General features: G+C 41.9%; 1 protein-coding gene across 1 annotated transcript in view; it reads right to left on the bottom strand.

Moving 5' to 3' along the window:
* The window catches only part of MED13L (mediator complex subunit 13L), a 167,170-nt gene that overhangs the window by 45,287 nt on the left and 104,755 nt on the right, over positions 1-17,128 (bottom strand). The gene's annotated exons all lie outside the window — the stretch shown is intronic.

The following is a 17,128-nucleotide window of genomic DNA, read 5'->3' as shown; positions in this document are numbered from 1 at the left end:
CGGGAGCAAAAGATTTTCCCCACCATGCGCTCCCCCACACAATGGAGGTTTTGCCTTTTAATCCCTCCCAAAATTTCTGTCCATCGACTCCATCTTCACTGTCCAGTGGTGGAGTTTACTTTCTCAAATCTTGATTAGAGGTCAGATGTCACCATAGTGACAAGCCAATCCTCCCAAATATCCCAACCCCGGCTGTCCCTTGATAACAACTCAAGGGGCAAAAAAAAAAAACTTTTCTTAACCTATATACATGACATTTGTCTGTTAATTGTGAGAGTCAATCATTGCATTACTCATCTATCACAAACCCACAATGAGATCCAGCTGAAAAGAAACAAAGGAATAGGAAAGATGTTTGCCTAACAGCTAATGAGAATCTTGATTAAAAAATATAAAAGCACGTGAATATTACAGAAAGTTGTCAACAACCTAAGGTGAACCATGGATTTGCCACTGCTGGCCAAATTTAACTTGAAATGAACTGCATTGAAAATATTTTCACTTCATCCTACACATAGAGTGACTCACATCACAGCAAAGTATTTGCTTAAATATTCCTTGCTACAAAGCCACAAGAAGTAAGAAAACAAAGCACACTTCATGTTTTTAATCCTCATTTTAATCAACTAAAAATGTGCAGAGCTGCAGTAAGCTTGCAGAGATTTTTCTGTCCAATTCAAGAGCTGTGCACAGTTTTATGGGTGTTGGCTTTGGCACAGGGCCAGCCCTAAGGGGACCTGTGTTTTACACACAGCTCTCACTACCTGCACCTAGAGGAAAAACCAGAGGCAATTACAACCATCTCACTTCGGCGTTTAAGTCAATCAACATCTCTGCTACTGCTGCCAGTGGGTTTTAAACAAAGGCACTGATGGTCCAGAATTGGGAGCTGCTCTAATCTCACTAAATCTCTGTATGATTTCACACATTGGGCAGAGTAACTTCTCATCCTGTAGCCCAAGTTACTCTTCTGTGAAGCTCAAATCCTACCACAAAAAGAGACCAAAAGGAAAAGTTCAGCTGAGAAAAATCTGGAGAGAAAATGTTACTGAAGTGACAGGCAACAGCCACACTTCCCTGGTGCTGCCATCCACAATTCTGAAGTACTTTGTAACAATAATTCCAGTAAATGAAAGGTTTCATTATGTTTCAATTTTCACAAAGGAAAGAAATTTCACTGTCCTCAGTGATGAAGTGGTAAATGGATCGTTAAGTTACATGGGGGGAAAGGAGGGAACAGGACATGGGACAAAGTGGGTCAGACTCCAGGTATTTCTATCCTGCCCCAAGAAGAGAAGCAAATCAATTAATGTAATAAAACCCCCTGAACAGTGGATTTCTGCACATACAAGAAATACAAAATTTCAGCAAAGTCCAATCATTTAAACACAGCCCATTAGTTTCCTTACACAGCATGAACACCTTTAATATAAAGAAGGTTTTAATAAATAAAAACCCCATGAGAAATCTGGTGTAAGATCAGGTGGGGATAATGTCTGCAGAGAGTTCACGTGCAGCAGGTCAGCATTTCCAAAGCAGAGAGCAAAACTGGATTTTTTAGCTCCTGTCTTTAGGATATGCACAGAAACACTCTGGATTCTGCAAGCTTCCTACAGGATTTAACTGTGGGTCTTGCTTGGCTGCTATTGAACTGAAGGGAAAAAATTGGGACCATCCAGGGACCCTCTCAAGTGTCTTGCAAAGTGCTCTGGCATGAACAAATCATGTGAAATCTTATGCAATACTCACAGCTACCCATAAACACTGTGAGGATAAAGAACACACCAAATCAGAGCCTGAAAGTCAAAGATTCATTTGGTTTTGGAGGACAGGCAATGCATGCCACTAACTTTCAACTGAGAATCACCTAACAGCAGAATTAGTAACTGAGATCACAGAATTAGACAGCTTCAGACTAAGAGTGCAGACAACTAATTACGGGGGGAAGAGGTGTACAAATACAGCATCAGCCCATTTCTCTTCCCTGAATGCCAGATTAAGGAATAACAGTAATCAATGTTCCTGCTCACACCCAGCAACAAGGACTTCATCAGTGAAAGATGGATCATTTCTAGACTGGACCCAAATTAAACCATGCCCAGCTCCAGGAAGAGTACAACAAAGCTCACTCAGTCCAGCAGTGCTTTCCTTCAGACCAGAGCTGGTGGAGCTGCTGGCACAAGCCCCCCTGCCCAGCAGGTGCAGCTCCAGCCAGACCCTGTGTCCTGCTGCCCTCCCTGACCCCCCAGAGCTTTGCCATAGGAAAGGCACTGACACACAAGTGAAGCTCCCTCTGGTGCTAGTCACTGCCATAAGCTCAGCTTTCAAGACCAAAAATAATCAAGATCAAGGCCTGAGGACTTCCTGCAGTCCCCAGGTGAAAGTTTCCTTTAGTAACAAATAAGAATTTGATTTGAGCACAGCTGCTGGACTGTGTCCCACTCTGGCATGTGCTCCCAGCCCCCTGACATTCCTGCATGCAGCACAGCTCACACCATTCCTGAAATACCTGCCCAAAGAAATCACTCTGGCTACAAATGTGAGCCAGATCTTGGAATAAAATCCAAGTGGAGAAACCACACCAAGCTCCAAGCAGCCAGCCCTTCACACAGCCCCAGCACGAGGCTTCACCTGATCCACCACTGAGCTCCACTGTACCTATAAAGTTCCAAAACTCACAAATTGTTCAGGTCCTCACCAGAGTCTTCCAAGATTACCAATATCCAGTTTTCCTACAAGATCCACTTCTCTTTGCACCAACAAAAAACTGAACACAAAATGCAGATCAGACCAGGATTCCAAAAAACATTCAACACGATGTTCAGATTGATTTTTTATTTTATTTTATTTACATTTATTTCAACCCAGTTCAAAAAGCGAAGTTGACAGGCTTTTCAGAATTCACTCTCTGCAGGTTTTTAATCACTCTCATTTCTGTATTCTTTTCTGATCAGAAGATAAAACTATCAGAAACCACCAGGAAGGTACATGAAATGCTTTCAAATTATCCCCCTACTCCTCAGAGTCTGTTGGAACACCTCAAGCTGCCAGCTCAGGACAAGTACAATAATGCAAAAGTTGCTAATCTCACACAGCTGTGCTATACATTCACTTTGCACACACTAAGGAATTACACCAGGAACAAAGGGCAGTCAGAGGCACAGTTTGACTCCTCTGACTCTGTTAATAATAAATTTACTTTATACCTTTAAATTTGAGCCTGTTTTGCCCTTAAACTGTTTTCTCCCAGTCTTTATCTCAACTCATGAACCCATTTTTCCCTTTCCTCTGCCCAGCTGTAGCAGAGGACAGTGAGTGAACAGTTTTTGTGGGTACCCGGCATTTCAGCCAGTGCCAAACCACAACAGAGTGCAAATGTGTGCCAGTACTCTGGTCACACCATGCAGGAACTCTTTTTTACAGGTACTTCTTCAGAATCTTTTCTTTGCTTTCCCAGTGCCTTACAGCTGCCTTGGTTAGGATGTCACCTCCCCCCATGGAATGTATAGAACATATACAGAATATATGTTATTTTCTACTCCGGCTGCATGAAAGGTGAGGTGGGAAAAATGTTGAGCACTGGTCTGTAGCCAGCAGAACACTTTGGCACACACCTTCAACAATATTTCCACTACCTTCACTGAGACTTGTGTGCTAAAATTAAAACAACTGCTTAAATAAAAGGCATCTATTAACAGAAATGCAAAGAAATAGCAATGTCAAATAACCTTTTGTAACAAAAGATCTGTGTCCTTTTAAGTATTACAGGTACTTTTTCTCAGTAACACAGAAGAATCAAGCCTTCACTTTGGCACCTAATCACCTGCAGCTGACATTAGCTGTCTTTCAGGTGTTTCCTCTGGGACCTTAATTACCTCAAATAACTTTTGAGATGCCTAAAAATGTAGCTGAATACCTTGGCAATGTAATATTTAAGGCTTCCCATAAACTTTATGAATGCCAATTCCTCAGTTACTATAAATGACTTAAAGAAAACAACATTACATTACATTTACTTACATATAAAAAATCAGATGAGGATTATGAAAACTCAACTACATTTAAACTCCACAATATTGGCAGAGAAAGGGAACAACTGATGGATTCAGGTGTTGTTTCCATTTTTTGGGAGGTTTGGATAAATACCCAGTGGAACCTGTTCTGCTTTCAAACTGTACATGAAAAAAATGCCAAGATACTGCAATTCCTAACAGAGTTTGGAATGTATGTACTAATGTATATCTTGTATAAAGTTAAACTGCCCCCTACAGATTTCAAAATATACCACAAATGTGGAAGTCAAACTGCCAGTAACAATTACTTTGGGATTTGGGGAAGAAGATCCTACGAAAAAAACAAATTGAACACAAGTGATTCTTTTTCTTATTAGAGGGATATTAAAACAATAGTTTTATGGTATGAATTTTATCCTTATTATTTTAAGGACTTGAAACCATTCCCTGAAAACCCCTTGCTGCCATGCAGTGCACAGTGTCTAAGATTGCTTTGTCCCAAACATTGCAACCTCCTGACACACCTGGAAAGTGCAGTTGGGAGCCAGATGCCTGGACTGACACTAAAGGTTCCTTAGAAAAACACAGTGAAAATTTAAGAATCCTATATTTGTACATATCCATCCTATTTTCAGGGCTGAGCATTTTTTAAATACTTATTTCTCCACAGAGGAGCTAGAGCTGCCATGCTCTGCCCTCCAGGCTGCAGACTTCTTGTTTCTCCTCTACTTTGTAAGTAATTGTCCACAAAGCCACTGACTGTGTATGATTAATTGCATTTTCTGACCAATAAATTGTACAGCTGCTTAAATTCTCCTCAAAGTTAAGACTGAGATCCGAAAGCCCTCAAATCACAGTTACCCCAAAACAGCTTCATCAAGTCTAATGTCAGAAAAGAGGCAGCAGCAAGGCACAGGCAGTAGGAAAACTGTCAAATCACTTGTTTGATGCGGATTACAAAAAAGAGGGCATCAAAAGGCAAATCTGAAATAGAAGAATAAGTGAGAGCAAAATAAAATACTTTCCTTTAAAGCTGCTAAAGCAACAGGACAGGAGCAGGTCACAGTGGGGTTTGGGCAGGAGATGGCAGCACCTGGACACCCCTACAGCCAATAACACTCCAACACTGCAGTAAATTAACAGTCCAGTATGTAAATCACCTCTTCTTAAATCTGCTGGAAATAAATATCCCCAGAGAAGCCTGAACTTGAACAAGCTCCCACTAAGGGAGGAGAAGAAAGGTTGCCTGCTTTGATTTGAGAGAAGGCAGAGCCTCAGTCCCAGTGCAGAGTGGGTTTAAATGTGCCAGTTCCAGTCAGGCACTTCCCTTAGCTGAGGGCAGGGATGCACTCCCAGAGCACCCAGATCCTCCAGGACACACCATGGTCCAGGCAGGAGCTGCAGGGCCCTGCCAGGCCACTGTGGTAGCAGAGAAAGCTTCCTCACACACACCAAGAGAGCAGAGGAGCACCTGGAGCAGCAAACAAAAAAGGCCAGGCCATTTTCTGGCCCTTAGGGGAAATCACACATTGCAAACCACAACTAAAGCTAAAAGGAAAGCATTTCCAAGCATGAGACAATTCCAGAGTTTTCTGGACACCACAGCCCCCCAAGAGCACCCAGCCCCCATTTCTGCACTAGCATGGGACCCCCACAGCCAGGTTCTCTCTGCTGTGGCCCCAGACACAGATCCACACTGAAATATGGAAACATCAACCTCGAGCCTGCTTGGGGCTCTGTCACTCCACACATCAATCCCTGGGAAACAAGGACTCCCTGCCCAACTGGATCCAGAATTCCCTGTGTGCTGGAGCCAGAACAGGGCTGAGGGCTGACACAGCCCAGCACCTGGAGCTTGTCCCAAGGCTAATGAACACCCAGCTGAAACCAACTGGGCAATTATTTCACTGTATCACAGCACCTGAAACAACTTTTCTTCAGGTGAACACACTGCTGGCTCATGAACAAGGGAAACTGATGTCTGGTTATACATCTCTGCCCAAAGTCACTAGTTTTTGTATAGCACAGAGTAAGAACACAGGAGGTCAAGCTGCAGATTAAATCATATTGCTTTGGCAATGACTCCTTGTCTCTTGATTTTGTTATCTCTTTCTCTTCCCCAACTCAAAGAAATAAAAAGAAGAGCAGGGAACAGAACATCAGTTCCCAGAACTACCAGATCTTTAATTATCTCTTAAGTCCATTTGTTGTCTTGGTTGGATTTTTTAAAAATTATGAGATGCACAGACAGAAACTTTGTATACATTTCGATTGCCTTTAATGTTTTCCCAGTAGTGAAGTAAAGCACTAAGATAACAGTTTCACAATGCAGCAAGCATTTAGATAACATTATCTAAACACTTGCTGTGTAACAGACTTATTGTCTCAACACTGCCTCAGTTGTCACCAGCAAAGCCCTTGCCAAGGCCAACACACACCTCCCTAACGGGATTCCCTCCCTGATCCCATCTCCAGCAGGCTCCCACCCTCCCCTGTGTATAAATGTATGCACGGGGTGAGCTGCCAGCCTGTGGACACGGGGGGGCTATTCCTCCAGTGCATCCATCAATCTGCAGTGTGACAGGGTAAGAACAGCAGCACCTGCATGAGTCCTGGGAAATGCTGCACATCCCATCAGCCCATTCTGAGCAGCAATTCCATTGTAGGATCACTTGGAACAAGACCCACACCAAGTCTGTGCTGGAGGCAAGGTCACATCCAGCGTCCGTAACCTTCGATGGGAGCACGGCACAAACTGCTCCCATTCCCTGCCCTGGCTTATCCCAATGTCTCAGGCTGGGACAGCTCCAGGTCTGGGATTTTTGGAGATACAGAACAGCAGAATAGGTTTGGCTGTGAGTAAATACTACAGTGACAGTGCTCCTGCTGAGGAGTTAGCACCTTAGGGAAGCAGAGCTTCGCCCCACAACTCCTGCAGGGAGGAACAGGTTCTGCAGCAACAGCCATCCCATGCTTGCCCTGGAAACTACACACAGAAATAAGCATGTTTTAATGTACTGAAGCAGTGTTCAATATTTAGCCTCCTGGATCTCTGAAATAAAAGTCCTGCAGTGAAATCCCAGTGAACATTCCTCCCTTGGCAGTCAGGACTGTACCACACCATGTAGCTCGAGGCACTGAGGATTACTGAGTCCATTATTTGTTACATTTGTGCCACACTTCAGAGCCGTGCTGATTTAGAACAGCAACTATTTTGAGTTATTTAAGATGTCAGTACCAAAAAGTGATTCTGCAAGTTTATTATATTCATTATGAATTAAAATTCATTGTGATGAAACTCTGGATCCTGCCCTATTTAGAAAACACAGAAGTTGCTGTGACCATATTTCTACTGTACTACAGGATATAGACTTTAAAATACTATATAAATGCATACCAAAAAGGAAACATGGAAGTTATTAAAGTTATTTTCAGGTTAATGCCAAAACAAACACATATTTTTCACTGGAAATTCTGAGCTTTTTAAGATATATGTCCTTAGAATTCAGGAACTTGCTTATATTTGTACCAGCATTACCAGGTATTATAAAAACAATAGTACCAGCTGGTGAAAACTACAAAATGGATTATAATTAACTAGAAGATTGTCAGAACGGATGCAATATTTCTTGCTTTAGCATACTCAAAATACCAACACATCAGGAAAAATTGCATATAAAGCTTCTAAAATCCCTGCTGTTATCACCCGCCTGCCATCTCTCTCTCTCTGTCTGAAGCACTGTGTTTCCACACAGGGTCTGAAATAGGTCCTTTGGAAAATTAATTTCCATGAGAGATCTGATACCCTTTCAAACAAGAATGCAGGCAGATAAGCTCATATATTCAATGTGCCCCATAAGTTATTCATGGCACATGAATAAGTGACATGTTAGTTATATGTGGAATCTCCCCAAAAGCCCTCTTTTTGTGCTGGTAGTCTCAGCATTTCTTAAAAACCATCCAGGCCTCAGAATTGTCATGAGCAGTTATGCTCTGGAGATCAGGACTGAAAAAATCCTTTTGAATATTAATAAGCCCAAACTCCAGCACGAGCCTGACGAGCGCTGATGGAGGTTCGCCAACCAACTACTGCCTTTTTTTTTTCAGCCTTAGGCATAAACTGACCTTTCCTTAACAGCTCGGCCCTGCAAAGTTTAAATGCTGGGCTCCCTTAAATTGAAGCTTTCTGTGGCAGTTTTATCTCGGATAACACAGCTATCAGTTACTCTGGCTCTCAACTCCAGCTGGATGGTTGACTGGCACAGTCAAAATGATTTGTCTGCAGGTGACAGACCCAAACAGAGCTGAAGCTTTGGAAAAAGGCTTCCCTCTACCCCTCATAAAGGGGTAAAAATGTTGTCCTTTCTACTAAGGTTTGTGTTGCACACTGGCCATCAGTGGGCAGTTAACTTTATCCAATTAAGTCAGCCCAGTTTTCAGTCTCACACCTGAATTGCAGGAGTTGTGTGTGAAGTCAGTGATGAAATCATGTTCAGCAGAGAAACAAAAAGAGTATTTAACACTCAGGTATGGGGGAGTATCAAACCACATTTATGTTGGGAGCTTCATTTTCATAAATTATGTTGCTCTAGGAGTAAAGCCACAAGTCATCAGTGGTCCCTTAGTAATTGCTTCAGACAATTCCTTACTTTAATATGTCCTTGTAGCACAGATTCACTCAAAGCCACAGCTGAGTTTGTCACCAATATCTGCTCTGTGCTCTACTGGATTTAAAACTGCACATTTAAGAAGAGCATCAACAGGGAATACCACAGCAATTTATCTGTAACCAATTATCAAAAATTACCTAAATTCTGACTTGTTTTATATCACAATTAGCTCTGAAAGCTAGAAATTCAATGCATCTGTTAGTCTGATTTGACTTGAAATGGCTTTGATCTCAACAGCCATTTGTTAGAAATGACTACTGTGAAACCCCTGTAACCTGAATGAACACTGTGATGTGGATAAGCACTGCTGTGTGTTTTACAGGGCTACTCTGTTATTATGGAGGCAGAGTCTGAAAGGTCACGTTATTTGTTTACGTAACACACGTGGTGTTCTTACAAATAACAGCTCTGAGTTCTTCAGAAAGCAAACATTCCCTCACCTGGGAACACCGAGCTGCAACAACCGCCCAGTGCTCTGCAGACCAGGCTAGGGAGACCTAAAAAAATTTAAAATACGGGAATAAAACCAGCTGTCAATGCTCTACAAGAACCTTGATTAGCAGGTATGAGGTATAAGGGGAAATAATATGTGAACATCACATCATTCTCAGACTGCTCACAGCATGGGGAAGGAAAGTGAAGCAGCCACTGACACTTTTGCTTGCACCACATGTTTTATTTAGCGAGGGGTTGTGTGAAGCTTTAAAATTATTTTATCCAAATTCTTTCAAGATAATCAGTCCTACACAAATCCTAAAAATGAAGCTCAAAAATAATGAAAACTAAAATGCCATAAAAGAAAAGATACATGTTTCTTAGAAGCAAATTTTCTCCCAAGCAGCCAGGCTTCTCTCCCTGCTTTGTAAGTTAAGCAGCAGTGGCACGGTAACAGTGCCCAGTAATTCACAAGTTAACAGACATCACAATTCATTTGCTCTCTCCCAATTTAAATTCCTGCAGTGTCAGTCACAGGGATGCTCTCCAGACGTGCACACAGGCTCTGTCACCACAGCCAGAGCACAACCAGGGTGTGTCCTGCCCACGTCGGAGCTGTAGAAATAAAGCCCAGCCCAGCCGAGGCTCCTCCTCTGCTCTGCAGGGCCAGCACTGCCTTGTTTTTCCTGCCTGCTAATGTAGGTTAATGCACCCTTCTCCCCTTCACCCCATGGAGGCTGAGCTATTATCCAAAGCAGCATTATATTAGATTAAGGCCGTTCAGAAAAGAGATTCCTGGAAAAAAGACAGCAAACTGAAGGGGAAGAAGGGCCACACAACCATTTCTTGTTTTCATTAAGTTCACTCCATATGAAATTAAATTTATTGGTTTCATTCACAAAGCAAGTACATCAACAGGGGGAACTGTGGTTACCCAGGTTGTTCAACACAGAAATAATAACAAGAATATTGTTCTCAAAATCTCAAAACTATTAATGCAGTTTTGATTTGTGCTGCTTATTGTGGGCTCCCCAAGGGAAAAGGAGAAGTAAAGGATTATATTGTGAGTTTTATGTCATAGATTCACACAAGCTTTAAAAAGAAATTCAGACTCTCCAGGCATTAAATCCCTGTACCCTCTCTCCAGTGTGAGCAAAGTTTGGTTTTTCTGGCAGGAGAACACCAGCACTGGGAGCTCTCCAGAGAGGAAGCAGCCCTGCTGTCAGAACGTGGGAGCTGGGGACCTTCTGACCATCTCACATCCATTCAAAAGTGGCAACTGGAAACAGGACTTGTAAGTGCTGCAAGACTTGATCCCCCTCTAAAATAATTTCTTCCCACAAACCAAATCTTCTGATATCTTTACATGATTATAAATCTATAATAGTAACTCAGGTATTTTCAATTACAGAACACAAAGAGAGGTGAGTCCTGATGAAGAGCTTTAATATTCCCAGGACTCACAGCTGAACCCTTAAATGTGATGGGACAACAGCACTACTGCAAAATGGAAGGAAATAATGCTCAAGTACATCCTGATAAAATTAAACACAAAACCAAACCCCCTCACCCCCAAATTACAAACAAAGCCAAGAGCCTAAATCTCTCCAGACTACCTCACAGAGCACACCTTGCTCAAGCACCAAGGTCTGAGCATAAAATGCCCTTCACACTTCTATGGAAGAGCACAAGGTTTAATGAGCTACACAGAACCGAGACAAAGTTTTAAGAGACCTGAACCTCATTTTACAGCATGGTCTCAGAGAAAATTTGTTCTCCTTTGCTGTATGGTGTGTAAAAGAGCCTGCAAAGGCTGTAAACACCTCCTAATGCACACTGAAATTTGTGCTGTAAGCCTGCTGCCAGCTGTCCTTTAGGAGGATGGCTGCACAAAATTATTTCACATGCGTCCATTATGCAGCATGATCACAATTAATGGAATAAATTTTATGATTCAAAACAAATTAAGCAACATGTAGAAAATTCTAAAACCATGAAAAATGCATTAATTTATTCATTGCCATGCATTTGTGATCTTTCCACTTTTGGAGTACGGTTTAATTGACTAGTTTAGAGACCAATTAATCCCTTTACATTTAAGTCAATCACTGAATCCTCTCCAAATAATTTAGCTCCTACATGCTGCCTCCCATTTGATGTCCCTGGAGAGTGACTGCAGTTGAAACAGGTGGCACACAAATCACATTTAGGAATGGAGAAAGAACTGCACTAGCAGGGATACAAAGCATTAAAGATGCACGATTCAGTCAACCACGTTCACTCCCTGATCTCCATTACTCCAGCTCCCAATCACATCCTGAATGTTTGGGGGGCTTTAAATGACAATTGCAGGTCACACATAATTATTTTAATTTTTGTTACTTTCTAGTCCTCACCTACCTACTGCTCCTCTCTTCATTTTTTTTACAAGGCACGTGGAAATAATTCAGTGTCAAAGATGGGGAGAGATGGATTTGTCACCAAGGGGATCATTCCTGAGGTGGGGAACAGAGGTATTGGACACCAAACCAGTAACTTCCAGCAACACAATCTTAAGAGGAGGCAAAAATCCCAACATATTGAGGTTTTTTTGACTATTAAAACCATTCACAATCTCATCAATACTGGAATGGGACAGGACATTTTATTGTCTCACAAAATAACACCTTAAAAGTATCAGAATGAAGGTAGTATTTCCCTATTTAAACAATAAAGTAAGTCTGAAAATGAGCCAGGGACTTCACTCCTTCTGTAAGGTGCTCAACCAAGAAAAAAGCTTGAAAAGAAAAATTATTTCAAATAAGCTAAAAACAGCTCCTGAAACCACATTAAGCTCAAGTAGAAATGAAAGTATTATTTTTGCACATAAATCCAAAGCTTATTGCATTTTAAACATTTACATAGACACATAATAAACAAATTATCTGAAACCTAAAGAAAGTATGTTCCAATAACACAATTAATGAAAAATCATGAGAAGGAAAAATAATTATTCTCGTATCAAATGTAAGATTTTGTGTTTTCAGTTCCACCAAGTAATCTTATAATATAAATTATTTTCTGCCTCATTTTCTTCTTGAATTAAGAACAAGTTTCTGTCAGAAAATCAAAAGAAAAAACCCTAACCCCACCACTGCAGAAAACATTTCTGCAGTGAAAAGTATTTTACAGAAATGCCTGAAATACCAATTCTGTGTCTTGGCAGGACTGAAACTCCACCCAAGTGAGTGAAGCAGACAGAGCCCTGGTGGCCAGCACCACCCACCATGGGCCACAGACACAGAGTGACCCCCAGAGAAAGGGAAACCAGGACCTTTATCCCTACCCCACCTCCAGCAGCTCCTGATTTCTCCCTTCTGAGACCTGGGGAGCTTTGTGCAGCCTCAGAGGGCTCAGCCCCTGCAAGCCCAGGGCCTGTGCCCTGGCCTGTGCTGCCAGAGTGCTGACTCAGGATCTCTGCCAGGCCAAACAATTCCTGAGGCAGGAATGTGCTGCAGCCCTGCTTTGTGCTCCATTCTCACCCACAGACACAATTCAATATTTCAGACTTTCAGGCTTCTTCTGCGGTGCTGCCTGTGATGGTGGCACAGGTTTGTTTGATGTTCAGAATGACTTTGACCCAAACATGGATATAAAATGAAAGAAATTGTTCTAAAAGCTGGATTAGCCTATTAATTGCCAGGCAGAAATGACACTGCTCTGCCATGGGTAATGCTGAGCATCAGTGCACAGTGCAAACCCACAGACAGCGTGCAGGGAAAAAAACACACAGCTTGCCCTGATCTTCCAACCAGACCTCTTGTCAGCAGACTCAGCATTGGAAGGGAATGTAACCACAAGGAAAAGCTGAGCTCCATGAACTCAGCTGTTAAAAGGTAAAGCAGCCATGCTTACATGGACTCTACACTGCTCAAACTGTTCAAGTTCACAAAACTTAGCTCTGACAACCCTCAAAACATCATTATTTCTAACAGGTCACCAAGATTTGGCAGGATTTTCCTCAAGGTCAGACATTCTCTTCAGGCTTTCAATTAAATACTGTTAATTTTTGACTGAAGTATAGGGTGAAGGAAAAGCAAATAACCTCTTCCCAATTCTGATTCTTCCACCTTCAACCTGGTCACTTGACAGGCTGCCAAAATTTCTGGACATTCAAACTCCAGCGTGTGTTACAGCTACCATCCTATTCCTGAAGGTTCCAGGAACAGAGAAAACACAGTTTTAGAGTGAACATAGGAGAGGGGAAATGAGTTAGACTGAAATCACAGTGATATCTCTCAGTGTAGTCTGCAGCTTCAGGATCCAAATTTTTCCTGCCTAGCCCAGAGAAACTGTCTCACACTACAATTAATAAATGGAACCACAAAAAAAGGAATTTTATATCCATTTCCTCTCATCTTTTTTAACATCAACAAGAGTCTCTGGTGGCTCTTCAAATGTTGTCTCTGTATTGTCACATCCACCCCTCTGCTGTGGACAACTGTTCTGTGCCACGTGCAGCCTTACCCCATCTTCAATCTGCTCTCCAGGGAGATCTACCAGCCCTGAGCTGCACCCACCTCTGCTCCAAAGGGAAGACAGCTGAGAGCAGAAAACAGAAATTCTCTGGTAACACTGAATAGCTCTCTTCCACCCCAGGCACCTGAAGACAGGCAGAGTCCTCACAACATTGTGTTTAGCTGACCTGTGAAAGAGGAGGTGGCTTCCTTTTGAAAATATTCTGGTAAATGGTGGGACTGGTCACCAGCCTGATCCCTATCAGGAAACACGAGCAGGTTTTTGAGGGTGTGAGCACAATAGGCTGCAAAATCTCAGCACTGTTCCCACAGAGATGTCAGGCCTCTGCACACAGGCCTGGCTCAGGCTCCCTTGTTTCAGCACAATCAGCTACTGCAGGGGATACATTGACAATTCCAGAAAAAAGGACCTGTAAATGCAGGTGAGCAGGAGAGCAGAGAGGAAAGTCAGAGTGAAGGTTATTTCTAGTGCATGGTCTTTTGTGTGGAATTGGTTGGAAATGCTAAGATTGAAGATGAATGAAGTAAAAAACATGCAAATTATTCCCCTTTTTCCTCAGTAGCCAGGCTGCCCACCCAATCTACCCATCAGCAAAACAAAAGCCTTCTTTGTTGATGCTCAGTGACTTATTCAAAACTCCCAGTGTAAAATGAGATGTTTCAGGTGCTGCAGAAGGTCTTGAGAAGCAGAGATACTATTATTTACTGGTGGCAGTGGTTACATCACACAAAAAGGTACCACTGAGGTCCTTTATTCTGTCTCAAAAAGTTCCCTGACCTCACTGCCCTGGAAACAGCAGAACTGGCCTAGGGACATGTCCTCACCAAGAGAATGGCAGCAAGGGCAAGGCCACACTTGCATTTCATTCCAGAATTGAAGTCTAACATATAAGAGGAAATTGTTCCCCCAAAAATCCACAGATTTAATAGAAAATGGCCAAAATACAAGAAAAATGCTTAAAAGTGCCACGAACATCATCCTAAAAGAGTATTTTCTTAGCCCTGATTTTCTTTTAATTATTTTAAAAGGAATTAATCAGCAAGAGGAGATTCTCTTAGTAGTCCCACTGAGAAAAAAATTCTGAATGGATCTGACATTTTCTGGGCAGGCAGAAAACATGATCTGTAAAATAGGCTACCAAGTTAAGGAGACACAGAGCAAAGGAAAATACTAAGCTTGTAAAATATGTTTCTTTTTAGAGAGGGGAAAATCAAGATCCTTATTCTGGAAAGTGGAGTACAGCAGTTTTGTTTGTGGGGGTTTGCTGTGTTTGGGTGTTTTTTGAGGTATAGGTACTGTGAATGTAGATTCAGAGTAAGTCAAGTGTTTGCTAGAAAGAAAATCACAGGAGTGCTTTACATCCAAGAGCAGGGAACGTGTCATGAGCTATAAAGGATCTGCTGCACTCCTGCTGGGAACTCTGCTTGTTCCACACACCATTCCTACAGTTACATCTTATTTTGTTACTCCCTCAAAGAACAGACTGCAGAAAGCACATCCCTGGGAACTGCACCTTCCTCTTTGGCAGAGAAGGCAAAATAAACAATCCCACTGTAGCACTTCTTGTGTCACTGATGGAATTGCCTGTTTGTATTTTTAACAGCACTGGCATAACAGAAATTACAACTGCTCTTAAATAACAATGTAGTCCAGTAAGCCCAACATAGTGTAAACAAAAGGTTTTGAATGTCTTAATTCAATATTTAGCAATGAAAAACTTATCACATACCTACACAGAGCAGAGAAATGCCACTTCCAACTATAAGTACTTTGCAACTTCCTATATACAGCAATAATTCCACATAATGGAAACATGAGGAAAAATACTACTGCTCCTGGATGAGAGAAGCTATAGACAAATCAGTTTAAAGAAAGCACCTGAACAACTGGCTTACGAAATGTTTTCTAAGAAACAACACATCCTGTTTCAGCAGAGAAAAAAAAAAAGAAGGTTCTGCCATTATTCTACATTCAACAAAATGACTACAAATTAGGAGTCAAAAAGGTAAAACAAACACAAGCCTCTAAAATTTGCCATTAAGTTAAGATGCTACAGTAAGCGATCAAGCAAAATGCCCAAATGGAAGAAAATGGTTTTTTGTTCCCACTCATCCTGTTTCAAGAACAAAATCCAAAAGCAGATGTAGGAAATCACTCTTTAGATCCATCCATGAAGTTACATTCATGCTGTCTGACTGCAGCAAGGCAGAGATAATGGCACTGGGGCAGGAATCGCTTTAGGATGTGGCCAGCACTGCAGACAGGAACAAGAGAAGCAATGAACAGCCTCCCACAGGGTTTTGCTTCAGCTTGGTTCCCACTGCAGCACTGGATGGCAACACTGACCAGCTGACAAGGCAGGGGTGTCACCTCTCAGGTGTCTGTGTTCTTGGCACTTACAGGAGACTTAAACATTACCCAACCCAATAAATACATAAAAATCTGTTCCTTCATTAGTTTTCACTGGAGCAGGACTCCACGAGAATCAAATTCCTACCCATGGAAGAGAAAAGGCTGAGTGAATGAATGAATGAATGAACTCAAAGAATTTCTGCAAACACGGAGGATTGGCACTTTAATGAGAGAAATGAGAGCCTTGAAGGGCAGGCTGGATGATTAAAAGACTGAAGATGGGAAAGGAAATTGATTTATATTCTCATCTCATCAATGTAACTTCTGGTCAAACACAACCACTTAGACTTAAGCACACAACTCCATCTACATTTCTCAGTGAAATGAAGTTTATTAGGCAACTTCATAAAGTCCACAGAGAAGTCAATGAAGCAAAAACAAACCAAGGAGCAGAACGTTTATGATCTGGAGGAAGCAAAAGATCACACACCATGTCCCAAGTGCAAACGAGCAGAAGCAGCAGTGCAGCAGCTTGAAGTTATTAAATGTTATTGAGCTTCAATCATCAGCAACAGGATTTGACAGGAATCACTCAAACTTCAAAAAGAAGGGAAGGCCCCCATGCCCAACACAACTCCCCAGCTACATTAACCAGAGGCATGAGGGATTTCACAGCCTCTTGGTACTCCAGTGGCCTAAAGATCCAAGTACCTACATTTCTTATGCATGCTGTGAACTACATCTTCCCTCTTTCACACACTAAGACATTTTTAAGACAGGCTTTCAGAAGAAAAAAAAATTCCCTGAGAGTACCAAAGAACACAGTCCTTATGTAAAAATTAAGTGTAAAGTTATCATTCATTAACATTAAAACCCATCAAGTGAGAGGTTCTGTCACACTGGCCAATAATCCCTAAGTGACAGAAGCTGTGAACATTTTCTACTCAGCCAGCCAGCAATTTGCAGCAAGTACCAGCAATGAGACAATTTGTTTCTGTCGGTGCATCTGAATCACACAGAAATTGCTAACATCACATAAAAAGCTACACTTTTGTATTTTACAGAAATGGAACTTTCAACAGGTACCTGCTGGAGGAAGACACGTTTCCATGATGGAAATGGAATGATGTGTTTGTGAAA

The sequence above is a fragment of the Geospiza fortis genome, unplaced genomic scaffold (assembly GCF_000277835.1).
Source record: "Geospiza fortis unplaced genomic scaffold, GeoFor_1.0 scaffold408, whole genome shotgun sequence".
NCBI lineage: Eukaryota > Metazoa > Chordata > Aves > Passeriformes > Thraupidae > Geospiza > Geospiza fortis.
This window is presented reverse-complemented; position numbering and strand designations above follow the sequence as displayed.